This window comes from Echinops telfairi, unplaced genomic scaffold, assembly GCF_000313985.2.
Source record: "Echinops telfairi isolate 266 unplaced genomic scaffold, ASM31398v2 ScPeMD7_655;HRSCAF=1070, whole genome shotgun sequence".
NCBI lineage: Eukaryota > Metazoa > Chordata > Mammalia > Afrosoricida > Tenrecidae > Echinops > Echinops telfairi.
This window is the reverse complement of record NW_022104553.1, coordinates 26,452,053-26,461,892: the sequence shown is the minus strand read 5'-3', so window position 1 is coordinate 26,461,892 and position 9,840 is coordinate 26,452,053. Positions and strand designations below refer to the sequence as shown.

General features: G+C 42.8%; 1 long non-coding RNA gene and 1 other non-coding gene across 2 annotated transcripts; one reads left to right on the top strand and one right to left on the bottom strand.

The window, feature by feature from the left end:
- Nucleotides 1-300: 300 nt before the first annotated feature.
- LOC115870464 lies at nt 301-464 on the bottom strand. The gene has a single exon (XR_004046729.1). It is a non-coding gene; the product is annotated as a U1 spliceosomal RNA (small nuclear RNA).
- A 316-nt stretch (nt 465-780) lies between these two features.
- On the top strand, nt 781-1,741 carry LOC123522015. The gene is made up of 2 exons (XR_006680329.1): nt 781-915; nt 1,145-1,741. It is a non-coding gene; the product is annotated as an uncharacterized LOC123522015 (long non-coding RNA).
- The last annotated feature ends 8,099 nt before the right edge of the window (nt 1,742-9,840 follow it).

The following is a 9,840-nucleotide window of genomic DNA, read 5'->3' as shown; positions in this document are numbered from 1 at the left end:
AACCCATCTGCAGAGCATCTAGTCAGAGGAAGCCGCTGGCAGAGCCCCTCCAGCCACGAGCCAGGGTCCCCAACAGCCTTACTGTCGGACAGTGGTCACTGTAATCTCGCTTCTGCTGGACCGGCCTAGGTACTTAGTCAGTTGACTTCCCTCTTGACCCACCCTGAAATTGTTCTAGGTGCAAGTATCTCTTGCTGGTTCCATGGCAAAATTTTCTTCCTTGGCTTTTTAAATATTGATGGTGGGATTTTTAAAACTTGTTCTTTATATTTTTATTTTGATATTATTATTATTTTTAAATAGGGGAGAGCGTGAACGCAGTCCCCCACGACCACAAATGGTGCAGTCGAGTTTCCCACATTTGGGGAAATCGCAGGGGTCAGCACATCAGGAGTGCAATGGATAAGCCTCGCCCTGGGAAAACCACCTTCGTGATCATGGTATCTCCTCTGCCAGGTAAGTATTATTTTGATATTATTATGATTTTATTCATACCTCTTTATTTCATTTTTGCTTTCTAATGTTTCTGTTGGGTTTCCCAGTTTGTGACGCACAGAAGGAGTGGAGGCATATTAACTGAAGCAAGGGTTTCTAGGCGAGGTTAGGGTGGGGAGTGGGGATGGGAAATGGGGAGAGGGAGGGGATTTCAGGAGTAAACAATGAATTCCCGAATACTAGAACTGATTGGGATCACACAACTCATTTTAAAGGCGACGTGACCATGAAGAAAAGAAAGAAAATGTTCTAAGGTTGATTGTAGTAATGATTGTACAATTCTTCTTGATATGATTGAGCTATTGAATCATATGATATGTGGATTCTCTGCCAATACAACTGTAAAAAAAGAACACAGGTCCGCTCCAGCTTACTTCTCCCCCTTTCACAGCCACGCAGACCAATAATTAGACCTGAGAGGTAAGGACGGGGGAGGCTTTAAGCCTGTGAGCATTCACTCCTTTTTTTTTTCTTAAGAACAAAAATGTATTTATTACTCTGGTTTTTAAATAAAAATATATTCTTTGTAGTTGTACAGCCTATCTCATCAAATCAAATCGGCAATAAGATTTCTCCAAAACGCCGATAATGTGGGGGCGTTTTTTTTCCATCTTCTACTCTCACTCCCACCCTCCCTCTCTTCTCTTAGGTGGTTATGAATTGGATTGAACTTGCTTAGATGGTCCCAGGAGCCCAGGTGACACAGTGGATTGTGTTGGGCTGGGAACCACCGGAGCAGCAGTTGTAACCCACCATACACCACCGCCCACCCCAGAGAACGACGAGGCTGTCAATGCCCTTAAGGATGTACAGCCTTGGCGATCGCCAAAGGTACAGCTCTACACTTTCCAATGGGCCCTCTCAATGGAGTCCACTCTATGGCCCGGTTTGAAGGGAGGGCCCCTGGGTGGTGTAAAAGGTTAAGAGCTGAGCTATTACTCGGAAGGTGGGCTGTTAGAACCCACCTGAGAGGGGGCCAGTTCTGAGGCGTCTGGCAAGAAAATGGTGGCAGACTTCATCTAAAGATCAAAGTCATGAAAACCTCATGGAGTGGAACAGAGTGGAGTGGAGGAGAGTGATGAAGACATTGAAGAATTCTACTGACATCTTCAGTCAAAATTGTACACATTCTGCATGAGCACAATGAAGTGTTTTTGGAATTCCCATTCTTTTTCAAGGCTAACCATTTGCTAGGTTCAGCAGAGTTGTATGCCTTGGCGTAGTCAATAAAATACTGTCAAACATCTTTCTGATATTCTAGGCTTTCCGTCATGACCCATCTGACATCAGCAATGATATTCCTTGTGCCAAGTCCTCTTCTGAATCGGGCCTGAGCCTCTGCAAGCTCTGGTCAACGTACTGCTGATGCAGTTATTGGATGATCTTCAGCAAAAGTTTACTTGCATGTGATATGCATGATACCGTTCTATAATTTGGACATCCTGTTGGGTCACTCTTTCTTAGTGGCTACTCTGGTAGTTACATAATCATGCATCAGCTTGAGGGTATTAAGAGTGAATGGGGTGGAGTCTAGTCTGTCAATCGGGTCACAGCCCGATATAGCCTCCTTATGGGCCTGGCCTTCTCATGAGGATTCTGGGAATCTCCCCTCTCTCTGCTTCACTTCCTTGTGGAAGAGCTACACTCAGAACGCTGGAGGAGCCACCTGGAGACCTGTGCCAACGTTGAGGTGTTTCCATCACCACTGGATCCACAAGACTTTCCACCCACTGGCCTGTGATCTTTCTGCATTAGGCATCATCGCATGTGTTGCATGACTCTGAAGAGAAATTTGTAGGCTGGTATGACCCATGGGCTAATATCGGACTTATGGACTTGATCTGGACTGGGATTGAATATTTTCTTAATATACAATTACTCTTTGATATCAAGCCCTCTCACATATCTATGAAGGACCCTGGATTTGTTTCTCTAGTCTACCCAGATGAACCCAATTGTCGAGTAGCTAAGACAAATGGGAGAAATTATAAAGTTGAAGAGCTGAGGGGAACATTTCAAAGGGCAGCTGGAGAAGACTAAGTGGAATTATATAAGGAAATGTGAAAAGACAGAAAAACCAAAAAGAAAGCCTGCTCAGCCTATCTTAAATGGAAAGAACTAAAGAAACATTGCAAACCTCAAGCAGCATTATTGAAAGACTCTGTGGGCAGAAATATTGACCCACGCGAGGAGCGCTGAAAGAAGACGGAAATCGCCGGGGGTTTAAGCGGAGAGGACATGTTTTGAGAATGATGTAGTTGGCCATTATGGTTGCTACGAGGTCTACTTTATGTGTCTCAGACCCGTGTTTTCTGCAAATCTTAAGAATGTCTAAAAGCGTGCCCTGTTCTTTATATGAGCAGATAGCTGACCGACAGTCAAGGTTAGCATTATCATCAGCTAGAGTCTGTATTAGACTAACTGTTACTTAGGCACTGTTGACTTTCTTATGAAGTGCCTCCTGTAAATGGCACGCAAAATCTACATATGGCTCATTATTATGATGGTCGTTAGTCGTGGAGCTTGGCCGTTTCTTACCCAAGGCATTCTCTTTTCTCAGGCCTGAAGACAAACATCATGTACTTGTGAGGATACTTGTTCAGTAATCTGCAAGTACGCCTCCACTGTAATAAAATTCCCACTCGCCATGAACTCATCTACCCCTGTGGGCTCACCCTGCTCTGTGTTGTGGTGAGCCTGTGCTTCAGTTTCAGACCACCAGATTCGGTAGTGTCTGTCCTCTGGTGGAGAAAAGCAAGCCTTAGTTAAGTTGCTCAAGCCTGCGGCTATCAAGCGCTCGGCTTCAGCTAGAAATGGAATCATGCGAATCACGAAAGTGGAGTCTGAGCCATAGCGTTCGATTTCCTTCTTGATGTCTTTCAGCAGCTTAAAGGGGAAGGCACCATAATGCGTTCCTGATATCCTTGTGGGCTGTCTGCATTGGGCTGTCTTTCAATGACAGGACCAGGGAAGGCTAGTCTGGTCTCCACGTGTCCTTCCTCTCCAATCCCTCTTTCCATCCTGAAAGTAAAGGCGCTTAGCTCTGCTTCGTATTCCCCTTGCCCTTATCGCCTTCTGTTGTTTCATGGCTATTGGGTCTCTCCTCCCTGCATTTCTGTGGTGGGGCAAGGGCATTTACAAAGAGGCTTTCTTTTGAATCTGACTTAGTTTCTTCATTTTTTCCCCTAAAATCTTTTCAATGACATCCTACTCATGCTGGATGGCCTTGCCATTCTTCTGTAAGGGTGGATAGCTTCTTTCTGACGTTCCTTCTACTGATGCTCCTCTTTCCTCTCCTGCTCTGGCGTAGGGGTTCCACGATCATCTTACCCTGTTCCCACAAAGCCCACGATTCCATCAGGATAAAATATCCTTCTCTTTGTACATTCTTTAAGTTGACAGGGACCTTCTCCCAGATCTCTAGATCAGAAGTCCCACCCTCAGGGAACCATGGGTTATACTTTTTAATAACTACTTATAGAAAACTGCATCTTTTCCTTTGTTACTGTAACACCCTGTTTTTCTAGGAAGTGGGTGAGAGTGATAGAGGACGTTTTAGACTTCCTTTCACCTTGCCCTCATTGTCCAGTTGAATATATTATTTAGAATTATTAACATTATTTATGTGTTTGTCTGCTAATCACCCAACCCAATTCCCACTTCAAAACTATTTCCGTGCTTCACTCCACCATCCGATGGGGTTACACAATCTATTTTATGGGTTAATTTCTCCTTTAGGAAGAACGTCACCTAGTCCCGGTTGAGAGTGCTATTTGTGGGGACCAGCCTCCACAATCCAATGGGTCCAAAAGGAAAGTATACGAAAGATGAGTCAGACAAGACACCGCCCGCCAGGGCTCCCCTCTTCCAAGGAGACCTGAACCAGAATGAGGCAGTCATATCTTCCCTCAAGAGCTTATCTAATCTCCAGTGTGTAAGCCATGGTAAGGATATATGTAACAGCAAGGGGTTGTATTAGAGATGTACTCACAACAAGGGGGACAAGTTAGGGGTATACAAACAATTGGAAGTGTAGGTACTAGAGGCATCCATGTGACAGGAAGGCACATATTTAACAAGATGGGTGGGTTAGAGAGTTAAAATAGCAGCCTAACCGTGCTTGTCTCTGACCTTACCTGCAACAGAGCTCTTCTGCAGGGGAGAAATCTATGATCCTTATCAGAAGGGAGTGGGACTCTTAGGGTTAGATGGTCTGACTCCTTTTGATGATCAGTACCCACCAGGCAAAGAGCCTTCAAGCAGTTAGCCTTCAAGTACATATAGCAGCAACCATGTGCTTGCAAGCAGCAACTTAAAATTGGCATTATGTCCTCACACATCTTGGGGAGCACATTTTACTTATGAGAGCGTGACTGGAGCACATCTACAACCTACAAATGTAAGGTCTCCCTACTTGGGAGCCCTGGCTTCCCAGTCTCCTTAACATAGGAGAGGAGAGAATTTGTCCTCCTGCACCCTCTCCCCGGTTGTTTTGCACACTATCTTGGAAATGGGTGAGTCTAAGTATGGCTTGAAATTTAAAAGCAGCAACAATATTATACCCAGACAATCAACAGATAGTGAACTGTACTTAATGATAAGTAGACTGAATTGCTTAGGGAACGTGTTCTGAAGTCTGCAACCAACTTTGAAAGGGGCAGGGGTTGGAGGGTGAAGATGGTGTGGGGGCCACTTCTGACCTTTTCCAACTCCAGTGGGTAGAAGGAGAACCCACCTCCACACCAGCCCAAGTCAGTCATGATTAGACACAGGTCCTATATGCCTCCAACCTCCGTTCTTCCTTTACTGTATTTGTACACCATCCATTCCTCCCGCGGCACTCTGCTAAGCTACTGGGATCAATAACCCATTGCAATGACCACATAGAACACATAGCCAATAATCAAGATTATGAGCGTTTACTAGGGAATTTAAGAGGTAGCCATTATTCAGAAGCAAAATACATTAAGGGTACAGTCTTTTGTCCAGAGCAGCCCTCCCCAAACTTCCCATGCTATTTAATGCAGATTCCAACACATAGTTTGAAAGTCACAGCCTCACACTGTTCTGTAGGCATTAAGCTGGAAATGGACTGGTTGGCCATTTCGAACAGGACAATCATATCACCGACTGTGCCAGGGAGGACAAATTGAAGAGCAATCATAGCCCATTCACAGTCAAAGAGAGAATTTCAATTTCTGTTCTTAAATATAGATGGGATAATAGCCATGCCCAATACTTGCCCTAATGGCCCAGACGATATACGTGTTATAGCAAAGTATGGTGAAGAGATTAGATCATGCTCAGCTATCAGAAACATAGCATCTGGGTTTTAAAAACTTGTTTTCAAAAAAAGTAGCCATCTAAATGAGACCCCAACAAAGCTAACAAGGAGGAAACATGCCAACATCCATGATCCAAGGATTATAAGTTATATACGTAATCCAAATCCGAAGCAAGGAATATTATCAGAGCTTAGATCATGAGATTCTTATGTGCAGAAGGCTATGAATGAGAGTAGAAGCCCAAAATACATTCACAGGATCTACATAGAGAATAAGCCTTCTGCAATTTCCCTCTGTCATTGAAGGATGGGAATAATCTGGTTATCAGACAGAGAGTCTAGCTGAGATGACTACAGTAGAGTAAAATGATGAATCTGGCTTCAAGAGTTAAAATCTTTAAACAAAATTTTTTTTTATCATTTTATTGGGGCTTCTTACAGCTTTTATCACAACCCATACATACATCCATGTGTCAAGCAATTTGATACATATGTTGCCATCATCATTTAAAAAATATTTTCTTTCTACTTGAGCCCTTGGTATCAGCGCCTCATTTTTTAAGTTAATTATTTTTAATATGCCTATTACATGCAAAATAGCAAAACTAATGGATAAATATTTTATAAAAGGAAGGAGATCTTAGGGAACAGTTATGGTATTAAAAATCAAGAGTTAAAATCTTGTCACTTGATCTCCCTTATGATACACTTTGTGCTTGATCTGGTTTTCGTTTTATTTTAATATTTTCTGTGTTTCTTTCTTTCATATACTGTTTTGTCAGTTTGCTTTCTAACAGTTTCATTGGCATTGATCCACAATCTCATACAATTCAGAAGTTCAATCATATCAAGAAGTTGTACAATCGTCACCACAATCAATATTAGGACTCTTTCTTCTTCCTTGTACTCAACTGCTATTCGTGTAATTAGTTTTTTCAATTGTGGCAAAATGTACACAACAAAACATTCTCCAGTTCAACAATATAATTCTGAGCCATTGATTACATTCTTCGTGTTGTGAAACCATGATTGATATCCTTTTAGCAAATTATTCCACCACCATTAACTGAATAACCGCTGAGGAAAACCTCTTCCTCTTTCACCCATGGTAGCCATTGGTCAACATTGGTTTCTTTTATTTTTCAGTCTTTTGCTTGATATAAAATGCCTATAGTTTAAGTTGCTTTTAAAGAGAGTTCTGTATACACCACCACAGCAATTCTAATGCTCCCTCCCCTTCTCGAATTCATTGTTTGCTACCCAATTCCATTCACCCTCCACACTCCCCATTTCTGAAAAACCATTACATCAGCGATGGTCCCTATGCATCTACTCCTTCTGTGCTTCATACACTGGGCAAACTACCAAAGGCATAGGAAACAAAAACTAAAGGAAACTAAAGGAAGAAATAATCATTATATAAAAATGAAGAATAAGAAAGACCACAACAATATTTTAAAAGTCAGAGAAGAAATTTCTGTCGTAGAGCAAATGAGAAATATTTAAGGCTAGACCAAATTGAGCTAAGGGAAAAGTCACCTAAGCAAGTATCGGATTATACTGTGGGTTGATCACTATAACCACTTTTATCATAATCTCTATCTAATAGTAAAGCTGCTTCTCAATCATCGCCCTGGGGTATAAGAAAATTGCATTGATAAACTCGGTAATTTATCCTATGGCTTAGAATTTATGGTACGGTTGATATGAGGAGTACATGTGAACATAGTCCAACTTCAAGCGGCGATGCATGAGTGGTGGCTTTGTACAAATCGGTTTCTTAATTGGTTGAGCTCTATTTGCATGGAGCGTGGGCTTTGGTGCTAGGGGGAGTTTGTTTCTGTTGTCTAGGTCACTGGGTTTTCGTCTGTTTTTCTGCATATGAAACTCAGGATAGGGCCCTCTGTAGGGACAACAACTGGAATAAGGGTTCCTGGAAGCAAAGTGAGAGGTGGAGGTCGGTACAGGGAACCTGATAGAGTTCAAGAAGAAAGAAAACGCTTTGAAGTGGATTGTGGTTGTGATTTTACAACGGTGCTTGATAGGATTGCACGATGAAGTGGTATGATGTGTGGATTAGCTCTAATAAAATGATTTGGGAAAAGGGGGGCATTGAAAATTATTGGTGATTGCAATGTCAAACTTAGAGGGAAAAGCCCAAGCATTAATAATGGGAAAATATGGCCTTGATAGAACAACACCAGAGATCACATGAGAGGATTTTGCAAAATCCATGCCTTATTCACTGGAAATACTTCTTCAGTCACACAAAGAGTGACTGTGCATGTGAACCTCACCAGATAGAACAGACTGGAATCGGATTGACTACAGCTGTGTGGAAAAACACAAGGGAGAAGGTCATTATCTTCAGTGAGAACAAGGCCTGGGGCCCACTGCATGACACACCTGAATTGATCTAGGAAAATTCAAGATAAGAAAATGAAAGAAAGTTCACGGCAGTCAATATACAATTTGGAGCATGTGCCAAATGATTTTTAAAGCCATCTAAAGAATAGCTTTTATGCACTGAACAATAGTGGCTGAAGACCAGAGACGTTGTAGGATGACATTAAGAACATCATTAAGCACGCTCGCTCACACACTGCCCTTGATTCCATTCAAATTCATAAAAACCCAGTATGACAGAGTGCAACTGTCTTTTGGGGTTTCCACAGCAGTATATTTTTACAGGAGTAGATGCAGCCCTGGGTGCTGGAGCAGCCGTGTGGAGACCCCTGCCAGCGCTGAGATGTTTACACATTCACTGATTCAGCTTTCCTCCTGCAGTCGGCATCATAGTGTGTGTGTTCTGTGAGATGGAGGAGGACTTTGTGGATTGGTGTCAGACATATGGGTTAATGTTGGACTTGTGGGCTTGGGCAGCACTGGGTTGGGATGTTTTCTTGATGTGCACTTAACCTTTATACGGAACTCACTCTTATACATGTGGATTTGTTTCTCTAAAGTACCGAGTTTAACACAGCTGGCTTGACCTTAAGTTGGACTTAGGGTGGGGTGGTCTAATTCTTTTTGATGGCAGAGGGTGGACAACCTCCAGCCAGATTACCTTCAAGCAGTTAACCTTCAAGCATGTTGTAGCCACCATGTGCTTGCAAGCGGCATCTTAAATTGGCATTAGTATGTGGGGTCATTGTGGGGGATAACTTTTAATTCAGAGAATGTGACTGGGATTCATCTCCAACTCATGGACAGGAAGGCGCCTGTCCATCAGATTATGCCTCCAAGACTCTAAATTCTCAGCATGGGGAATGTGTCCACATTCACTGGCTTCCCAGTTTTCAGTTTCCCACAGTGAAGACTGTGCCCCTGGGTGTTATTAGGGCCATCAAGTCAGTTCCGCTTCACAACAACCCAGGTACAACAGAACTGGACACCATGCGCTTCTGCATTGTCCTCACAAGGAAGTTTTACCTCAAGGAAATGACGTGGGTCAACAAGTAGGAACTCTCACCAAGTTTGTAGGTCAGATACCAACCCGGATGCTTTTCCAAACTCATGTAGCTGCAACAGCTCATGAACCCAGGATGGCAGGTCAGACAACAGGCTGCTGGCCCAGTCTCACTTCTAAAGACAATTCTACCTATTCTTTTCTTCTTAAACAAAAATCATTTTATTGGGGGCTCATACAATTCTTATCACAATCCATCCATCCATCCATTGTGTCAAGCACCTTTGTACATCTGTTGCCATCATCATTCTCAAAGCTATTCTTTTCAAAGACAGATTTGTTTATTTGGGGCAATCCAAGTTGCTCTCAATATTCTTCGCTAGCACAATCATTCAAATTCATTAACTCTCCTTTGGTCTTCCTCAGCCATTGCCCAATTTCCACAGGCATATAAGGCAATAGTAAATACATGCAGGACACCTTTACACATGCCTTGTAGGGTGTGTAATCTCTAAAAATAATGATAAAACTGGGGAGGAGGTGGAGAAAGGGGGAAAATGATGAAAATAAGGAAGAAATGGGTATCGGGGGCACGGGGCACTAACCCACCCAAGGGGAGGGCATTGTTTATATCTCCACAGGGAAAGAGGGA